The sequence below is a fragment of the Megascapheus bottae genome, chromosome 9 (assembly GCF_031878675.1).
Source record: "Megascapheus bottae isolate mThoBot1 chromosome 9, mThoBot2.hap1, whole genome shotgun sequence".
NCBI classification, from domain to species: Eukaryota; Metazoa; Chordata; class Mammalia; order Rodentia; family Geomyidae; genus Megascapheus; species Megascapheus bottae.
In genome coordinates, this window is record NC_143517.1 from 40,673,607 (window position 1) to 40,695,641 (window position 22,035).

Below are 22,035 nucleotides of genomic sequence, written 5' to 3' on the forward strand. Positions count from 1 at the left end.
CGCTGCGGCCGGGGGCGGGGCCGGCGTTGCGGAGCGTAGCGCGGCGGCGGCGGCGGAGGGCGGCTCGCGGGCGGTCCTCGGGCCAGTCCCGCCCCCACCTCCACTTGGAAGAGCGTTAACCCGTCACCACGGCGGTGGGCGGTGCACACGGCTTCCGGGTTCCACAGCGCCAACGCCCCCACCCCCCACGTGCGGGGTCCGCCGGGGCCTCTCCCTAATCGGCCAGTTCCCGCCCTGAGGGACGCCGGATCCCGGGGGTTGCGGGCATGGACGTCCCCGCCCTGCGGGCGTGGTTTCCAAAAGGTGCGTGGAGGGAGCCGCGGTGGCTGCCTCTGTCTCCTACCCGAACCGCACTACGAGTCCCAGCGGGCAGCGCCGCCACGCGCTTCGGCTGTGGGAGCGATGGCTGCCGGGAGCTGGAGTCTTCTCCGCGCCCCCTCCCCTCCAACGGCCGCGCCGGCCGCGGACCCTAACCGGCAGCAGGTCCCGCCACCCGCTCGGGGACCCCAACCGTCCGGGCCGGGCCCCGGCCCCCTCCCCCCCGCCGCCCGCGTCGCGCTCCCGGGGGACGGGAGGCGCGCGGTCCCCGGGCCCCGCGGGTTCTAGTGGGTACGTTTTGGGGAAGCTGGCGTGGAGGCAGCGGCCGGCGTCCTTGTCACCGACTGTAGCCTCGGAGTGTGGGGTGGGGAAGCCTTAGATGCTAAGGTGGGCTGTTTTCTTTCACACGCGTCTGGGACTTGGAGGGGAACGACCCCCGCCGAAAAGTACGAGTTTTCCCAGCCCCTCGTTGATGGCATCCAGACACAATTAGGAAAACACAATCTTATTTAAAATCATTTTGTATATTAGTTGTGGGTCTTAATGAGCTGATGGCCATGAAAGTGTTAGCTGCAAGAATGACATTAAGTTAACCTAAACCCCACTGTAAAGCAGTAATGCACGTTTACAGTTTTTAAAGCCTTAAAAATCCCAATGGTGAGCAGCAATCTGGTGTGAGAGGTGGGGGCAGGTAGTAATTTCATTTTACTATTAAGAAGCAGTCTCAAATGATTGCCCAATTCTAATTCAATGAATTTCTAGGCATCCCTGGTATATTGCCTCATTATAGGTCCTCATTTAATGGGAATTTAAACCAACAATCCTACACAGTACTATTTTTCTCCTATGCTGTAGGAAGAGGATACTATTTTTGAAAAATGTTGCTTCATGTTCTTTACCAGTCAAGACTGTTCATTAGGAAGACACAACTATTACTAAAACAAGTGATCATCTATTAGAATTCTGGTTAAAAACCAATCCGTTAATGTATTTATTAGTGGTCTACCAAGTGGAGCATACTATATCTGATAGAAGAATTCATGAGAAAGACTAATTCTTGCCCTCAGGAGACTCATGATGAGTTCTTTGGTAATCTTATAATTATTAAAATTAACACCAGGAGCACCCAATCTTAACCTTTTATCAGACTAACAATTTTCTATTAGATTTTAAGTTGGTCTCCTAAATAAAAGGATGAAAGTTTTTTTTTTTTTTGTGGCTCATGGAGCTTGAACTCTGGGTGCTGTCCCTGAACTCTTCAGTTCAAGGCTACTGCCCCACCCTTGAGCCAAGCTCCACTTCTCATTTTCTAGAGGTTAATTGGGGACAAAAGTCTCAGATCCTTTTGTGCCCAGGCTGGCTTTGAACCTTGATCCTCAGATGTCAGCCTCCTGAGTAGCTAGGATTACAGGCGTGAGCCACAGCGCCCTACAAGTTCCGTTATTATACTTTAAAGAAAACACAATTTTGGTATCTTTATTTTTTTATTTAAAGAGTTAACGTTGATTTTTACACCATATAGTATCCTTATTAAAGTACAGAAGATAGGTGATTTGGAAAGAAACAGGCATAAAGGGCGAACTCAGAAAAAAAAGTGGGAGAAGAGGAAACTGCAATAATTTGGAACGATTATATCAATAGTTAAAACTACTAAAAGCATAATTACTACAACCATCCTTTGCTTCTCATATACTCTGTTCGACAATGAGGGCATTTCCCTGAAACTTAAAAAGCAAAGGTGAAAGCATGTCTCCCTACAGCCCAATAATATTAGTCAAAGAGCAAGAGTTTGGTGAGCAACTGTATGGGATGGGTTAAGTATTTTGGACACTACTGAGGTCTTACCATCAGGTTTCACCAGAGCCTGGATTAAATATCTGAAAAGACTTCTTTGTTGCAAATCCATTTTGTACAAACTTCCAACGGCTAAATCCAACCCAAAATCAGATTTGGCCTCCAGGGCAGCTTGACCCAGGAAATGGATGCCCTGGATGGTAGAGACATTCTAGCTACTGGAAACATACATTTGTTGTTTATAGATTGATACTTTGTGGAGAGGAAGCTAATTATCGGGGCTTCTAAGCCATTGTGGTTCTTGACATTTCTGGATGCTATTGTTATATTTTAGGGAGGTATGTGCTAGGGAAGCCAGCAGAGTCTCTTTGAGAAAAGGAAACCACTCATGGGGCAGAGGGGTTAGAGCCATTTCAGGAAAACAGGAGTGGTCTTTGGAACTGGAATCCAAGATCTTGATCCATGAACCACCTATTTCTTTCTTCCAACCAGCTTCTTAGAACTGCTATGATCACAAAAGAAACTGATCTCTCTTATGGTCTATTCCTCTTTCACTGTTCAGTTTTTAAAACTTTTACTTTCTTGTTTTGTTTGAAAACTTCCTTTTATCTTCACTGAAACTGCCATATCAACAGTGGTCTGTTGACAAAAGCAGTGGAATTTCTTAGGTCCATTTTACCATTTTAAGCCCCAATAAACCACACAAAAATATGGTGTTCCCTGAAATAACTAGTAGCATTGACAGGAACATACTAGAGAAGCCCAAGGGTTGGGGGCGCACAGATCTAATTCCAGTTGTGAACAACAGGCTTAAGACTTTCCTGTTAGGCCATTTTGCATGAAATGGTTAGCTTTGAGATTAGGTAAAGCAACACAAAAACCTATGACTTCCAATTTCCCAGGCTTAATGCCAGGTGGCAGGGATTTAAATATTCATGATACCCAACTCTCCTTTGGTGCTTACAATTTATTTTGAGAGACCATTCATGAACACCCAATTTTAATGTGATGAAGTAAATATTGTCTCTGCTTGCCTGAGCACTTAAAGTATACTCTCTCTAGGCTTAAACTTTATGTTAAGAAATGCTCCAGGGAAAACATGGATGGCTCAAATTTGTAATCTTACCTACTCAGGAAATGGAAATCTAGGGATTGTGGTTTGAAGTCAGCCCTGGCAAGAAAGTTTTTGAGACTCTTTATCTTCAATTAACCATAACAAACAAAAAGCTAAAAGCAGCCAGCATTGTCAGTGGCTCATGACTGTAATCCTAGCTACTTAGGAGGCTGAGATCTCAGGATTCAAAGCAAGCCCAGGAGGAAAAGTCCCAGAGACTTATCTCCAATAAGCGACTCAGAAAAAGTCAGAAGTAGCCCTGCAGCTACAGTGGTAGAGTAGTTGCCTTAAGCACATAGAGGCTCAAGGACACTGCCCAAGACTGGCACCAAGACTGGCAAAAAAAAAAAAAAAAAGCTGGAAGCAGAGCTCAAGTGGTAGCCTTGAACAAAAAGCTAAGGGACAGTGGTTAGGACATGGGCTCAAAGCCCCATTCAAGTATGGAAAAATAAAATCAGTGTTCCCTACTAAAGATTGGAAGTAGAGGTGACTAGGCTAAAGGCCAAAGAAAAGAAAGTGCACAGCCTAAACTGCAATCAGGGAAGTTACTAAAAAAAAAGACTTTTGTAAGAACTAGAAGACAATAGGCCAAAACCCAAAATAATATGTTTAAGAGGGAAGAAAACACACAGGGTATCAAGCTTTTGCTTGGTCTTTTTGCTCATGGTTAGTACCCTGCCTCTTGAAACTCAGCTCATTGGGAACACCACATGTTGACTGGGCTCTCATTTCTGGTGCCAAGCCTGGAGATACCAAGGAGGGACAGGCAAGAACTGCTGGACAAAGGACCTTCTGTTGTACCCGAATTCCTAGAACCCCGAAAAGACCACCAGAGGCCACCGTCAAAGCTAAAGAGCAGGGGTCGTTTTATTTACGAGTCTAGACTCAGGCCTCCACATACCAGCAGCCGGCAACACTGAAAAGGCCCTGAGCAAGAACTTTACACTGCTTTTATAGGGAAAGTACAATTACCTGATTGGCTATTTGACTCAAACCACTGGTCGAATCAGGGCCCAGGTGTCTAACCACTGAGCACCAAGCTGTTACCACCTGGGGTTCAAGTACATTGGCCCTAAACAAGGGGGGGGGTCATTCCCAGAACATGGAACAATCTTGGCACAACACTTCTACACCACAAAACTAAGCACTCGTACAGTGACAATCATCTTTATTCTTTCACTCCGTTTAAGAGTAATCAGGTTCCCTCTGATTTTAACAGTGTGATCGCTTATGTTAGAATTAATAAAGGTTATAAGTAAAAGGCAGTACATGAAACAATTGCCAGTTCCTTTTGCCTTTTCGATACACAACCAATTTTCTCTCCCATCATTTCCTTTTGGTCTTAAAAAATATTTATCTGGGGCTGGGAGTTTGGCCTACTGGTAGAGTGCTTGCCTAGCATGCATGAAGACCCAGGTTTGATTCCTCAGTACCACATACATAGAAAAAAGCCGGAAGTGGTGCTGAGGCTCAGGTGGTAGAGCTCTAGTCTTGAGAAAGTCCAAGGACAGTGCTCAGGCCCTGAGCTCAAGTCCAAAACTGGCAAAACAAACAAAAAAAAAATCTGGCTCATCTGTATTATTTAATTTTAGATGCAAGTTACAAGATACAGAAGTGTCTTTATATGTGCACTGTCATTAAGCTAATTTGTTTTATTTAGTGAATAAATTCTAAGGCTCCCCAGAGAAGTTATTCACTTGAACTTGATTTGCAAGTAAGTTTCCGAATATTGTTAGGTATATCCACACTATTATATCTTGTGTAATTGTAAGACAAAGTTAGCTAGTTGTATAAGATCTTCAGGTTAATGCTGAGAGATACACTTGAGATAGATAATAAATGAATGTGGTGGCTCTCTCCCAACTGAAAGGTATATATTTTGTTTATCCTGGAGATAGAAACATATGATAAGATGCAAACTATATCCAAATGATTCAGTATTTGAGAAGATCAACTATCTGATTCTTTGGTTTCCTAGGTTGATGAGTATATAATATATACTCAAATCTATAAATTATCATGCTAATATCAGAAAGATGAGCCCCATTCAGATTTGTATATTCTTTCATATGTATTATAGTTTCTCATATCAATTTAGAATGAAGATTCATAAAAGCATATGAAATTGGATCCTTTTCCTAGGTTTTGTGTCACTTGACCTTAGTTCTAAGAAAATGGGTGACAAGAAGATATAAATCCTGGAACAGACACTTACTTAGGGCCCTAAACCCAGATTCATAAACAGAAAATATTGGGAGAAAAAAAAATTTTTGTGTGGGTCATGGGGCATGAACAGCCTGGGTACTGTTCCCTGAGCTCTTCAGCTCAAGGTTACCACCCTACCCTTGAGCCAAGCCCCACTTCCCATTTTCTAGAGGTTAATTGGAGATAAGAGTCTCAGATCCTTTTGTGCTCGGGCTGGCTTTGAACCTTAATCCTCAGATCTCAGCCTCCTGAGTAGCTACGATTACAGGCATGAGCCACTACACCTGGCAAAAAAATAATAATTTTGTTGTAAAAGAATAAGAAACTTAGTGCTAGGGATGTGACTTAATGGTGGACTGCTGGCCTAGCATACATGAAACCCTGGGTTTGATTCCCCAGTACCACATAATCAAAAAGCCGGAAGTAACTCTGTGATTCAAGTGGTAGAATGCTAGCCTTGAGCCAAAAAGCCCAGGCCTGAGTTCAAGCCCCAGGACTGCAAAAAGAAAGAAACTCTAAGAAATGTAAAATTACTATAGTTTTTTTTTACAAAGTGCTCTTCTAAGGTCAGTCATCTGTGTTGAACCAGTGCACTCTTTATGATATTTAATATAACCAGGATACTACTACCACTGTACCAGTATTATTGTAATTGACTATTGTGTGATTGTGTAATTGTAATTGTATAATTAAGTACCTCTCATTTCCCACTCGGGGGCTGATGGCTCACACCACCATAGTTGATGCACATCAAATGCTTAACTTATTTCCTGTTATGTGATGTGGGGGTCAATGTGAGAATAGTCTGAGATTAATCAATACAAGAATATTTCATGTAAATAGAAATTTAATTAAGAGCTAATCATTACTGAGTACCAAAACTATTATGCATGGAATTTCATTGCTTCCTTACACAACCCTAACATAGGCAGAAAACTACCATAGGGACAATGATACCTAGGTAGTATAATCGCTTTGATGCAAATATAGACAAGTGTAAATTTCAAAGGATGAAGTCTTTGATATGGGAATTAAAAAGGAGACTAGTATGTGGACTGAGAATAAAAGACATTGTGAGGCAGAGGAAATATCAAAATACTCTAGAGGTAAGAAGTGTATGTTGAGGGATGGCATGTGGTAGACAGGAAGGGTAGAGGACAGGAAGGATAAAGGCAAATGGGAGAGGAGAGCACAAATAAGGACAAATAGATTAGGCCATGAAAACTGGGAGAAGTTGTCTGGTGCTAGAATGAAAAGGGAACATAGGACTGAATAACCTTTGTCATGGTGGTAGTTTGCTTTTGTTTTATTGTGTGTTTGTTTTGTTTTTGTGCCAGTCCTGGGACTTGTACTCAGGACCTAGGTGCTGTCCCTTGTGCTTTTTGCTCAAAGCTAGCCACTCTATCACTTGAGTCACAGGTCTGGTGGCTAAATGAAAAAAAGAGTCTCATGGACTTTCCTGCCCAAGCAGGCTTTGAACTGCGATACTCAGATCTCAGTCTCCCAAGTAGCTAAGATTACATATGTAAGCCACCAGCACCTAGATGGTGGTTTTTTTCCACAATGTACTTCCAGTCATAATGTAAAAGTACTGGATTTGAAAGATGAGAAAAAAAAAAAAGAGACCAATTAAGATATTCTTGGAACAGAGTCACTTTGATCTTCCTGGAAGGGAAGGTAAAGAAAACAAATTCTTACTGTCTGATGAAAAGAAGTGCATTAGGTTTATTTGGAAGACAAACATTCTCCCCATAGTAAAATTTTTTAAAAAATTATGTTGCTCTTTATATGAAATGTATTGGGTGATATAATTCATTCATCCATTACAAATCAAATATTTACTAAAGTTATGAAATGTTGAGACTGGCTAACATTTCTGCCTCTATGCAGCTTGCTTTGTAGAGAATTAATTGTTTAGAACTTAAAATGCAGGAATAATTTCATATGGATTTCTTTTTCTTAGCCTTCAGTAGTAGCCAAGGATAATCTAGTACAGGCTTTGTGTTGAGAGCTAAGTTTGATATAAAACTTGAAAATCTGTAGAAACATGATGGTATAACCTTTAGGCAATTATGGGTGGCTTCATCTGAGCTGGACTGAAGTTACTTTCAAACTGCAGCATCTGGTAGGTGACTAGAGGTCAAGTATCTTTGGCTGGTGATTTTAAAAGACTGCTGAATTGACATGTTCATACTTTACTTATTCCGTATATACTTAGTAATATATTAACAGTGCTTTTCAGCATTTCAGATGCCCATTTCTATAGGCAAAGGAAAATTCTTTGAAGAATATATGATAGCAGCACCAAAGAATTTACCTGCCCTTTCTATAATAACTAATTTTTTTCAAGTGCAGAGCATCTTTCTATAAGCACAAAGCTCTCCGTTAATACCAGTACTACAAAATGAAAACAAAGATTCAGAGAGACAGGATGTAAGGCCTTGTGGCCTTTAGTACCTGGACAGAACATGGGGGGGGTGGGAGGGAGGAGATGTGCCTTCAGCTACTAATGGACCTGGGGAGGACACCACAAAGAATGACTCCCAACTCCCACTAGGCTGGGGCCTTACTTTGTGGATGTATCCTCTTCTGCGACTTGCAAGGGCCATAGCCACCTACCCGCCCACCCATGAGGAGAGGCTCTGAGAGCTGTGAGGGAGAAGACTAAGGCACTGGACTGCCCAGGGCCTAGCCAGCTGGGGCTCTTTCTACTGCGGGCTGTCCAGTTGAGAATGTCTGGGTCAAGTCCAGGAATAAGGGACCCCGAAGACGGGTGTTGTAAGGTAAACCCATCGTGAGAAAAAGAGGCGCCACGTTTTGAGCGTTTGAATTGGGAGTCTTTATTGTAGAGTCAGCAGACACAGGCAAACTCCTTCACCAAAACCTGCAGTCCCTCAAATGCACTTAACACTGCCAGAAAACGGAGCCAGGAGTTCAGGAACGAGCAGAAAAACAACGTCAACAAACTACATCAACCCCAACGGGGAGCCGAAGTGGGATGCCATGGCGACCGGGGGAGAGACACCTAAGATGGTCTCGGCCTAAACAGGTCCAGTAACCTCGTCCAAGTCCCTGGCTCTAGGAATTCCGGTAGGCCTATCACCTGGGAGTCAGAAGGTCACCTTCCTCCCCAGAGAAGACAAGCCGGCCCACAAGGCGGCCCGGTGAAACCCAACTCCCTCTCCGCCACGTGGCCAAGATGGCGCCGCCTAGACCCAGTGTTCGAGGCCAGGAGCCCCAGACAACCAGCCGGCTCCGCAGGATCTCTTGGTGACCTTTACTGGGAGCTCCTGTCCAGAACGAGGGCTGAGCAGTCGCCGTGCAGCAGGCGGGCATGGCGGGCATGGCGCGGACTCCCCAGGGTCCGGCCGGTCACTTCTCCAGGGGAGCGTAGTTGAGCAGTTTCTCGATCAGGTCCACGTGGGCGAGCAGCATGCGGCGGCAGCAGTACCGCTTCAGGCCCAGCGCGTCCAGGGCGTCCCCCTCGGTGTACTCGGCCTGCAGGAGACTCAGGTAGGCCTCCCACTTGTTGCCCACGATCTTTCCGCAGGTGAAGCATCGCACGGGGATGATCATGGCGGCGGCTGGCGGCGGCTGGCGGCGGCTGATGGCCGTTGGCGGCCAGGGCTATGATTATTTGCTTTTTGAGACTGAACTTAAGTAGCTCAGAATGGCCTAGGCCCACAAGCCTCCTGCTTCTCCCTGAGTGGTGATGGGATTACAAGCTAGTGCTGCCACACCTGACCTGCCCAACTGCCGCCCTCCCCTCCTCCCCCCTCCCCCTCCCCCTCCCTCCCCCTCCCCCTCCCTCCCCTTCCCCCTCCCTCCCCTTCCCCCCTCCCCCTCCTTTCCATGATCCTGCCTGCTTGCTGTCTTTGATAATAGATTAGCTTCTCTAAAGCAGTTCATTACTTGAACGTCTTCAGAGATTTATAGATAATTTTGTGGTACGGTTATCTAGGATATATACACAGCATAGACATCTCATTATGTAGTATAAATCAGAGTTGGCCTGTTTCGAGTCTAAGAGGCCTATTTGATACAGCGAGAGAATATAATATAATAATTCCCAACAGAAGAGGCACACCTTCAGTGGCACGTTATTATTCTTTGGATATCAATGGAGGATGCCGTGTTTAACAAGTAACGTATTATTGCCAACAATTACAATGCAGGTGAGAACAAGGTCCCCTATGTATCTATGCAGGTACATTTAGATGAGGATTGGAAGTGTTTGTTGGTGGAAGCCTGAGAAGAAACGGGCTGAGTCGCCCTGACTTAATAGCTACCATTTAACAAGCCCTCCTTCTGAAAGCAGCAGCTCAGAGGAGCCAAATGAGGCCCAAGGCAGGTCAAGCATGGAAGGACCCAGTTCCAGGCACACTTAGTCCTATCTTTGCTGAGTTTGTTCCTGATAGAAGACCAGGACGGCACATATGAAAGAACATCTGAGTACAACTTCCTGTACCTACCTGTCAGAAAGAGTAAAGGAAAAAGTTTCAGTTCTGTGTTATTTATTAAGCAGTGCATGTAGCTATGCTTCATTGCCTTGCTTTGTTTTTTCTTCTAGGAGACCAAGAAAGTATAAACAAATTCCACCTACAAATCTTTTTAAGTTTTTCGGTTCATTCATAGACTAAATAAGAAAATATGTCCATGCTAAATGGTGGATAACTCCTCATCTATGTCCCACAGCATATGTCAAATTATTATTATTATTATTATTATTATTATTATTATTATTTGGGCCAGTCCTGGGCTTGAGCTCAGGGCTTGAGCACTGTCCTTGAACTTTCTCAAGGCTAGAGCTCTACCACTTGAGCCTCAGCACCACGTCCGGCTTTTTTGTATGCATGTGGTACCAAGGAATCAAACCCGGGTCTTGGCGCATGCTAGACAAGCACTTTAACCACTAGGCCAAACTCCTGGCCCATATGTCAAATTATTATAGTGACAGATTTACATGTAGAAGACTTACTGAGTGTTTCTTCCTTGGAAGTATATAGTCTGGATTTTGTATTTCCTTTTATATAATTACAGAATTACAGTTACTATAGGATACCAACTTAGGGATTATCATTCCTGTTCGCTAAAATTTTTGGAAGATCTAAATTTCATCCTACATAAAAATCTATTTATTTATTTATTTAGTGGATCATGGGGCTTGAACTCGACCTGGCGCTGTCCTCGAGTTCTTCTGCTCAAGGTTACCACCCTACCCTTGAGCCAATCCCCACTTCCCATTTTCTAGAGGTTAACTGGAGATGAGAATCTCCGGTCCTTTTGTGCCCTGGCTGGCTTTGAGCCTTGATCTGAGGATCAAGGTTCATGCCTGGCTTAAAAATCTGTTTTAAAAGAGAATGAAAAGAATGCTTATCTGCCATTTAACTTTAACAAGATAATTTGTATTTGAAAAAAGAACTACTAAGCCAGGTGCCTTGTAGCTCACTCATTTAATACTAGCTACTCAAGATGCTGAGTTCTCAGGATTTCGTTTCAAAGCGAGGGCTCCAGTTAACCACCAGAAAAATCAGAAGTGGTGCTGTGGCTCAAGTGGTAGAGCACTAACCTTGAGCACCCAGGCCCCAAGTTCAAGCCCAATGGCAAAAAACAAAAAAACCCCAAACTAGCAAGGTGCTGAAAGCCACCATCCAAGACCTCAGAATACCAACATTCTCACAAACCTAAGACCAGAGTACTAAGCCACACATTTGTAAATGTAAGTAAATAGAAAAATAATTGGCATGATTATCCTTAGAGATTCACCCCCCAAAAAAGCAGAAAAATATGACTGTCATTCAGAAATTTTACCACTGCCGGGTGTGGTAGCTCACGCCTGTAATCCTAGCTACTCAGGAGGCTGAGATCTGAGGATCACGGTTCAAAACCAGCCTGGGTATAAAAGGACCTGGGACTCTTATCTCCAGTTAACCTCTAGAAAACGAGAAGTGGGGCTTGGCTTAAGGGTAGGGTGGTAATCTTGAGCTGAAGAGCTCAGGGACAGTGCTCAGGCCCACAGTTCAAGCCCCATGACTGACCCCCCCGACCCCCAAAACAGCTAAGTCCATAATGATAGCAAAAATGAGATAATGTGACAAGTGACACTAAAGATGTTGAATATAATTAAAGCTCATTTGCTCTTTTCTTTTTCATCATGTCAGTGCTGTTGACTCAGATATCAGAGCAGAATACCTAATTCAGTTAATATACAGTATGTTTGTTTTAATCTAAATTTACATTAAGTAATTTTTAAATCATAGGCTATAACTGCCTATGTGTGATTTTTGTGACAAAATTATTTGTGTAGCCATTCACCCAACATATCCCTGCCTGGCCTTAGAAATCTAATATAGGCAGTTTTTATTGCAAATGAAATTGTTGTTCTGGTGTTGGAATATGTTTGAATTATTGTACTACCGAGTTTCTATAAGTATCTTGAGTTTTTTGTTTTTTGGGGTTTTTTTTGTTGTTGTTGGCTGGTTGCAGGGCTTGAACTCTGGGCCTGGGCACTGTCCCCAAGCTCTGCAGCCCCAGGCTAGCCTTCTATCACTTTGAGCCACAGCACGACTTCCAGTTTTCTGGTAGTTAATTAGAGATAAGAGGCTCATGGACAACTTTGGTGCCTGGGATGACTTTAAACCTTGATCCTCCGATCTCAGCCTCCTGAATAGCTAGGATTACAGGTGTGAGCCACCAGAGCCAGCTCTTGAGTATTTATGTATTGGTTAGCTAAGTTTTAAAAGTTAGTTTACAACCTCAGTGGTATTTTGCCTAAGTCTACATCAGGCTGTCTGATATAACTTTCTGTAATGTTGGAAATTTCTCTCTATGTATCATTTAATATAGTAGCCACACAGGGGAATGGCGATTGAACACTAGGAATGAAGCTAATGAGACCAATGAACTGAAATTTCAATTTATTGAGGTTAGAAATGTGCCTCAGTTGGTAGGCAGTAGCTACTGAGTGAAAGCATCAGGTACTAAGTTTGAGTCACGGTCTCAGACCAAAAAATTGTTTTGCTTTACCTACAATATAAAGTAAAACAGACTCAGAGCCAAGAGTCTATTGTATTGAACAGACTTTAGAATTATTCCCAGTTTTCCTAGTGATGCAAATTCTTTCTCTCTAGTTCTGAGACATTGTCCATTTCTTTACAGATAAGGATCCGTATTGAAAATTTGAGGAATTTGCTCTATTTCTGAATTAATAATGAATGTGTATTTATTTAAAACATTAAAATGACACACAACTGTATATCAGCTGGTTCACTCTTGTAATCCTAGGTACTCAGGAGGCTGAGATATGGCAGACTATAGTTTGAGGTTAGCTAGAGCAGAAAAGTTCACTAGACAACAAGCAAAACCTAGGATGAGAGCAGGGAGAGAAGGAAGGGGATATGTCAATTTAGAGAGATAGATGAAAATGGCATGGGGAAATGCATTAAAATCTCCTAAAAGGAGAGGGATGTTGGACAAAGGTTAAGGAGGAGTAGTGTGTTATTAGAGTTCTTGGTCATGGCCATTCTAACTGGAATGAGAGGAATCTCAAAGTTGTTTTGATTTCATTTCTTTTATGGCCAAGGATGAGCATTTCTTCATGTGTTTATAGGCCATTCTTATTTCTTCTTCAGAGAAGTCTCTCTTGAAGTCTTTAGTCCATCTTTTAATGGGATGATTGTTTCTTTGAAGATTTGTTTTGGAGAGACTCAATTTTTTTAGCTGTAGATAATACTTTGCCATACAGAAGCTCTGCCGTTTAATGCAGTCCTATTTGTCCAAACTTTCTTTAATTTGTTGTGTTTCTGGGTCTTTATTAAAATAGTTTTGTCCTGTTCCAAGGAGACCTAGTGTATCTCCTATTCCTTCTTGTAAAGTTTTCAGGGTATCTGCTTTTGCCTCAAGGTCTTTGATCCATTTGGAATTAATTCTGGTGCAGGGTGACATAGAAGGATGCTGGTGGGGATGTGGCCAGGAGGGATCCCTAGTACACTGTTGGTGGGAGTGTAACTTCATTCAACCACTATGGAAAGCATTATGGTGATTCCTTAAAAGACAAAATATATAGCTCCCTATGACCCAGCAATTCCACTCCTGGGCATTTTCCTGGGCATTTACCCAAATGTCCAGAAACAAGGACATACTAAAGCCACTAGCACATGCCACTAGCACAACGATGTTCATTGTAGCATTATTTACTATAGCAAAGATATGGAACCAACCCAGATGCCCCTCAGTAGATGAATGGATCAACAAGATGTACTTATGCACAATGGAATTCTATGCTGCCATCTGAAAGAATGACATCGCCCCATTAGTAAGGAAATGGACAGACTTGGAAAAAAATCATATTAAATGAAGTAAGCCAGACCCAAAGAAACATAGGCTCAATGGTTTCCCTCATTTGTAATAATTAGTACACATCTAGGACTCTCCTAGCAGAGGATTAGAATAGCTCAAAACCTATGTACATAAGGTCATATAGGATGAGACTGAATGAAAGGAACTCTAGAATATAGAAACAAGAGCTTTATCTGTGTGATTGTTCTTCTTAATGTAATGTTATTTCTCATTTTTTACCCTTATGGTTAATCTCATTGTTACTGTATCTGACTTTGTTACCTGGTATATTGTATATATGTTTGTTTGTTTGAAATAGGAAAGGGAAGGAGGGAAAACAAGATGATTGTGAGGGGGTGAGGGAAGGGAAATGGGGACAAAAACATGAGAAAGTGTGTTAATGTGTGAGAAGTAGTGCATCTACTACCTGGCGAATGTAACTGTAACCTCTCTATTCATTATCCCAACAATAAAAAAGAAAAAAGAAAAAAAGGGGGGGGGCGGGAGTTTGGCCTAGTGGTAGAGTGCTTGCCTAGCATACACGAAGACCTGAGTTGGATTCCTTGGTACCACACACATAGAAAAAAGCCAGAGGTGATGCTAAGGCTCAGGTGATAGAGCTCTAGCCTTGAGAAAGTCCAAGAACAGTGTTCAGGTCCTGAGCTCAAGCCCAGGACTGGCAAAAAAAAAAAGAAAAAAGAAAAAAGAAAAAAAAAACAAACTAGGACTGAAGTCATGGCTGAGGGCAGAGTGCCAGACTAGCAAGCAAGAGATATAACAAGACCCCTTACTGACAAAAAAAAATAGCCTAATTTCATAACAATTAATGACAGAAGCAAATGGAACCTATCCCATCCATAATGAGGCCCAAATTTTAAAATGCTTAAACCTATATTTTAATCAAATTTAGCTAGGTTTTATGAAATGAGCTAAGATATTATGGCAATAGTCTGTCTACTTCATTCTCCATTCTCAGCTTAAATGTCACTCCATATTGATACTTTCCTTATGTATGCCATCTGTAGAGCTCCCTACCCTACTATCTATACTCTACTATACTGTACTCTACTATCTGTACTATACTATAGTACTCCATAGTACTAACATTTTTCCAAAGTACTTAGTATAATGTGTAAGTACTTACATGTATCTCTCTCCTATTGGAATATTAAGATCTTCTAGAACTGGATTGTCAATTATCTTCTCTAGTGTATCTCTAGACCCTGAAATAGTGCTTGATGTCCAGTTGGTGGATAATTAACATTTCTTACAATAAAAAGTGTTGAATGAGGAATGTGTTTCTAATATAGGATTTAGAAGTTGAGATAACTTGGACAAATGTCTTGTCTTTCAAATAGTCCCTCATAATTGAGCAATTTCTATGTGGTTTTCAATTTCATTCACATCTGGAGTTCTGTTTACTTCTTGAGTAAGACATGTTCAGTATGCATGAGTCACTAGAGTTGTTTGACTCTGCTTGGATTTGCCATTTAGGAAGTGATGCTGCTTGAGCCCTAATGGAATATGCTCAGCATCTTGTAATCTTTTTGAGTCACAAAGCCAACATGAATTAGTATCTGTGTCAGCATTTACGTGTCAAATGCTTACCTCACTATTGCTGAAAAATATACATTTATGGATGCCTTAAAGTTCATAAAGTGTTTATTGATGCCAATCTGTTTGATCTTCCTAACCCCTCTATTCTGTAAAGTATATGATGACTATTTTACTGGTGATGTTCCTGAAGCTTGAGAGACTGAATTTTGTTTAAAACAACACAAGTAAATGAAAACTACTAGGTCTAGCTCCCAAGTTCAAATCTTGGTTTACAGATATAAAGATATGCCATAGCTACTCTCACACAGTATTTGAATAAAGCCTTGTAGCTTACAAAGCACTTCCAAATAAACTATCTCATTTGACTCTCTTTACAACCACTGTGGTTGGCAAGGTGGCTAAAACTCTTCTCAAATCATATAATCTCTTTAAGGAAACAATACACTTGTAAAACCCAAGATCTTACAGAATAATATAAACACAACAAAATTAGTTACAGAAATGTATACACATGACAAAGGATTGTGAATTGTATATTGAAAAATGAAATCTGTACTGGAGCTTAAGAAGGAGTATTTGACAGTATTTGAGAGAAGAATTATATATAAGGGACCCAAAGTAAAAGGAATTGGAACTGTCCAGAGGAACTGGGGTATACAAAGATGATTTATAAACATAGATGGAGAATGGAGCCAAGAAATTAGCCTAACAAGAATAGAATGGTACCACCAAGAAACAATGAAAAAATGAGAATGCTATCATTAGTAAGAGTACTCCTAGCCATAGAAAGCTTACGTTTTATTTGACAGACATGAGTAAGTCAGTAGAAGTTTGTTAATTTAATATTAGAGTTGGAAACAGAGATCAATGAAGTACAGCAGGTGAGGCTGACAAGTAACTACTATAGAAATATTTCACGGTATGTCTGGTGGAAGGTGATCTGGTCATAGACAATGGTTATGACCCAGAATATTGGAACAAGTGGTCCTGACATAGAAAGGCTATCATGATACTGGAGTTTTAGGCCTTAGGCTGAAACTCCAAGCATTCTAGGTCACATCTGGCCACTCAGTCGTATATGCCAAATAGAGACATAGGGAAGGGCAGAGAAAGACTTATTATGTGGTGTAGGCAACCTTAGGAAGACAGTACTTCAGCTCCTCTTGACATGAGCTATAGGTTTAGGTGAAGAGGGCATATGCATGAACACAGATGTGTTCCTATGGTTATTCTATATTAGAAGGGGTTCTGAAGAAGCTGTCATCACTTTATTACCTGAGGGAAATAGTCTGGTGAAGATAAACAGATCATTAATCTGTTCCTTGGGTCTAGTCCCTTCTGGATTTCTAGGTGGTTGTCAAGTGACTGTAACAGAAAATAACTCAGGGTAAAGGACCTAGGTACAAAATGGAGGCTAGGATACCTACCTTATATCTTGCTTTCTGTTAATTTCTGGGCCCAAGTAAAGAGTTACCGCTCCTTGACAAAAGCAACTATCAAGCCCCTTATATGATCAGAACTGGACAGTGGACTTAAATAATAAGAGTGAAACATGACTGTAAGGGTCCCGACCTGTTAAGCTGGGTGATTCTGGTGCAGGAAACACATTATTATCTCTGACCTAAAATCAAGATAGGAGAGGCAGGGATAGTGAAATGATGTGCTAAGTTTTTGAAATGCAGAGTTGAAGATGGTGCAAGAATGTTCAGTTGCAGACTTTGGAGGTGGCTAGGGAAACAAGCTTGGAAAGAAGGTGAGAAGTTATAGTTTATGTTACGTCATTTGTTATTAACCTCTGCTTATCTTTCCCAAACTGCACCCTTGCTGACTAACTCAAATTGCCTCAAATACTCTTTTCTTGGCAATTCACTATGGAACATTAAAAAAAGACAAAAATTTATTTTTTGTGTGCTGGTTACTCAGGACCTCACAGAAGTTTTTCTAGTAAATACTAGAAGTATTTAAAAATAAAAGCATTAAAGAGAAGTGTTGAAAATGTCAAACACTAGACATACTTAAAATCAACTATATATCAAATATATAAATTTTATTTAAAAAGTACCATGAGATTTGACTTCATTATATCTCTAATTCTAAATCTTCACAGGAATAAGAGATGCATAGCCACTGAGAAAACCATTATGTCATCCCAAGAAAATCTGGAAACAGCTTCCCCAAAAATGTTTGGGTTTACTTTTCCCTGTGGCCAGAAGGTCCATGGGCCTCAGTGTCTATAGTTCTTGATTTCTCTCCCTTGGTGTTTCAAAAAAAAAAAAAATTCACCTCTCTCTCCATGAGTAGAATTGGCCAACCTCCAATTCTACCCTCTTTCCTAACACCTCTTTCAATGCTGGATCCTTCTTTGTGTCAGGATTCCACCACATTTCAGAAGCCACTGGAACCTCTGACCTCCTGCCAAGGGCCTGATACATGCAACCCTGTCTGATGACCTCTGATAGCCTGAACTTATTCTATCCTTTTGTAACCTGTTAGTGGGGAGAAAATAACATTTTGTTGAAATTAAGTAAAATGTATCCTTTGCTGTGCAGAAACTTTCCAGTTTGATGTAGTTTCATTTGTCAAGTCTTCTTTGATATGCTGTGATTCTGAGTCTTTACACAGAAAGTTTCTTCCTATGCTTAGAAGCCCTAATGTTTTCCCTATTCTTGTCTGTAGTAGTTTCATGGTTTCATGTTTTCCATTGAAGTCTTTGATCCACTTTGAATTGATGCTGGTACAAAGTGATGTATAAAGATATAGTTTCAGCTTTTTCACATGTGGACATCCAGTTTTGCCAGCTCCAGTTGTTGAAGAAGCTGTCTTTCTTCCAGACTGTATTTTTGACTTCCTAATTAGGTTTTAAATGGCTGTAAGTCTGTAGATTTGTTTCTGGGTTTTCTATTCTGTTCTATTGGTCTTTAGGTCTGTTTTGTGCCAGTATTAAGCTGTTTTTAGTATCATGGCTCTAGAATAGAATTTAAAGCTTGATAAACCAGGATACAATAAATTTGCCAGCACAACCATGGTTACTTCAGCATTATTCACCCATAACCAATGTATGAAATCAGCCCAAATGTCCCTCAGTGGACAAATGGATCAATAAAATGTGTTGTATATACACAATGGAATTTTACCCATCCATTAGAAAGAATGATAGCCATTCTACCATTTGTAAAGAAATAGTTAAGACTGGAAAAATTATGTTAATGGAAATAAGCCAGGTCCAGAGAGACAAAGGATGTATATGTTTCCTTTATATAGAGAGACTAGATTTAGCCTCTCTATATACAAAGTATATACAAGTATATACAAATATATTAGCTGAAATATATTTTCAAAGGAGATTAGAGGGAGATCTCAAATAGTATAATTCCTTAAAAAAGAATAATCAGAACTGAACAAAGTAAATATCAGAAAGCAGGTACTCATAGGGTTAGGGTAGGGTCAAGGGGAAAGAAGTAGATAAATGAGGGGGAAATGCAATCAAGGATTTAGTGTACCTTACAACATTAAGAAGAGTGAGGGAAAGGGTGAATTGGGGAGGAATGGGTGAGAATGATGAAAGGGTGACATTGGTCAATATATATTGTATCCAAGCCGGGTGGGTGTATCATGCCTATAAGCCTAGCTATTCACCAGGCCAAGATATGAGGAACATGGTTCAAGGCCAGCCCAGACACTAAAAAGTCCATGAGACTTATCTCCAATTAATCACTAGAAAAGGTGAAATGAGGCTGTGGCTCAAAGGGTAGGGCGGTAGCCTTGAGCAGAAGAGCTCAGAGATAGTGCCCAGGCCCAGACCTCAAGCCCCATGACACACACACACACACACACACACACACACACACACACGCACACACAATATATATTGTATCCATAAACTGCTTCATTAAACAGCAACTCCTGGGGCCGGGAGTTTGGCCTAGTGGTAGAGTGCTTGCCCAGCATGCACGAAGACCCGGGTTTGATTCCTCGGTACCACATACGTAGCAAAAAGCCAGAAGTGGTGCTGTGGCTCAAGTGGTGGAGCCCTAGCCTTGAGAAAACCCAGGGACAGGCGAAAAAAAAAAAAAGAAAACAAAATAAACAGCAACTCTTTTGTACAACTACTTAAAGATAATAAAAAGAAAAAAGATTAAGTAAAATAAACTTCTATAATCCTAGCATTCAGTGATCAGAGTCAAGGGGATGGTAATTTTCAGGCAAGCTTAGCCCACATAAAGAGAGACCTCCTCTCTCAACCTAAAACAATCAAAACAAGTGATGTGTGTGTGTGTGTGTGTGTGTGTGTGTGTGTGTGTGTGTGTGTGATTAAAATCAATTAGGTTGGCTTCTCTCAGTATTTAGAACTTTCACTCACTGAATGACACTCTACCACTTGAACCACATCTCCAACCCCAACTTAGATTCTCTCAAAGAAAAGAACTGTCTTCAGTTGCAGAACTTAACAAAGCTCTTTTGGGCCATTTTGGATTGTCAAAAGGGACTACTGACAGAATGGCAGGTATTCATCAGTAGTGGCGACTTGGCAATCAAATTTGAGTTCTAGGGGACAGTCTGAGAGGAAAGAGAGAGGACAAAGTGTTTAAGGAGGGAGAACAGCTGGGCTCTGAGGGAAAGAAAATTGCGGGGGGAGGGAGTGTGGCCTAGTGGTAGGGTGCTTGTTTAGCATGCACAAAGTCCTGAGTTTGATTCCTCCATACCATATACACAGAAAAGGCTGGAAGTGGTGCAGAGATTCAAGTGGTAGAGCTCTAGCCTTGAGAAAGTCCAAGGCCAGTGATCAGGCCCTGAGAGTTCAACCTAGGACTGGAAAAAAGAGAGGGGGTGGAAAGAGGAAGGAAGAGAGAGAAGAAAGATGGGTAGACTCTATGGAGAGGATTATGTGCCGGTTCCCTGGTGACAGAATGGTGCCTGCTTGTGTATGACAATTTGCTCTGCAATATCCCACTATCTGTCTATGACGCACACGTCTGATGAAAGTTAATCCAGGCATAATGGTCAGCCCTAGGAGAGGCTTGGGAGTGGAGAGACTACTCAGAGTCAATCTCAAAGGACCAGGCCTGAAGACCTTAATTCTGAGGACCTGATAAAACTCAGATTATGGTGTTGGCTGGAGTGGAATGAAAGCCAGGGTGGAAGGAGAGACAAAGATGGAAGCATTCACAAAAGGAATGAAGCAGTTAACCAGGGTTGTGGATTCAAGGAGGATGGAAACAGGCAGAGCCCACTGGGAAGCCACGTTGAACATAACATAATGAGAATCTTAAGTGGAGTCAGTACCTGGACATTATGCCATCTCAGCCATACTGAGGCCTGGAGGTGGAGTAAGTTTCTGAGGGACTGAATTTGGAGAGGGAAGAAGAGACTGCACAACAGGATGATTTGAGAGCTCTGAACACCTTTGATTAGGTAGGTGAGGCCAGAAGACAGCAATCTTCGGGAAAATGGAGACAAATGACATGAATGAGGACTTGGAAAATCATAGAGATTGAAAGAGCAAAATTAACTTATCTTAAGCATATGTGAACTAAGTCATTTAGTTTAGTTCTTTAGCTGTTATTAAATACCTCCAGTGTGCTTGATTAGAAGAACTCATATACAGGTAAAAGAAGGTCTATGAGGCTGACCAGGGTAAAACCACTTTATAACCTCAGGAAGAATTCATCTAGAAGTTGACTAGCCTGGGTCAAAGCACCCTACACTGCTTTGAGTGTCATGCACTATGCCAAGGTCACTCACTGGTGATCAGACTGCACTTGGGATCACTCACGCCAAAGACTTGTTAAAACACATCTAGATTTTCTGATTCAGTAGACCAGAAGTAGACCTGGGACCATGCATTGCTACCAACACTCCAGGTGTTGCTTCTGCTGCATTTCTAGGAGCTACTCTTTTTTTTTTTTTTTTCCTTTTTCCAGTCCCGGGTTTGAGCCTAGGGCCTGAACCCTGTCCTTGGGATTTCCTCAAGGCTAGAGTGCTACCACTTCAGCCACAGCCCCACTTCCAGATTTTTTTATGTATGTGGTAACAAGGAATCAAATCCGAGTCTTCCTGCATACTAGGCAAGCACTCTACCACTAGGCCAAACTCCCGGCCCCTAGGAGTTACTCTTATGTCCGTTGTGATGTCCACAGAGCTGGGGCGGGAAAACACAATGCTATCCTTTGCTTTCTTTGCCTGTAGATCCAAACCTCTAGTCACATTCCTTTACTTCTTCTAGTGTTTTTCCATTACAATTTTATCAACTACTGTGGTAACTTCTAACTCTAAAAATGATTTCAATGGCTGCAGCCTTTTATACTGCACAAACCTTTTAACTTCTGCTTAACCCCCTGTAAGATCTATCATTTACATCATCTTCCCTGCACAGTCCCGCCCACTGCTTCTGATAGTGATGATGGAGGTTCCTAGTTCTACTTGGTTGTTGCAGAGGCCTCCAACAAGAATTTGAAAATAAGGGGACTGGGAGTTTGGCCTAGAGGTAGAATGCTTGCCAAGCATGCAAGAAGACCCAGATTTGATTCCTTGGTACCACAAACATAAAAAAAGCTGGAAGTGGGGCTCAAGTAGTAGAGTTCTTACTCAGAGGAAAGCCCATGGACAGTGCTCAGGCCCTGAGTTCAAGCCCCAGCACTGGCTAAAAAAAAACAAAAATTGAAAATATGGTTCTGATTTTGGGGGTATGGGATACTGGGTATTGAACCCAG

The 22,035-nt window shown here is 41.8% G+C and overlaps 1 long non-coding RNA gene and 1 pseudogene across 3 annotated transcripts in view; one reads left to right on the forward strand and one right to left on the reverse strand.

Moving 5' to 3' along the window:
* The first annotated feature begins 160 nt into the window (after positions 1-160).
* Positions 161-22,035, forward strand: part of LOC150059078 (uncharacterized) — a 70,559-nt gene continuing 48,684 nt past the window's right edge. Inside the window, exon 1 of one of the 3 annotated variants that reach the window (XR_016536676.1) lies at positions 161-303. This is a non-coding gene — a long non-coding RNA (uncharacterized LOC150059078). Of the gene's footprint in view, positions 304-621; positions 765-9,306; positions 9,607-22,035 lie in introns of those variants that run through there. The other 2 variants (XR_016536678.1, XR_016536677.1) reach the window with 2 other exon arrangements.
* On the reverse strand, positions 8,710-9,186 carry LOC150059079 (DNA-directed RNA polymerases I, II, and III subunit RPABC5 pseudogene; annotated as a pseudogene).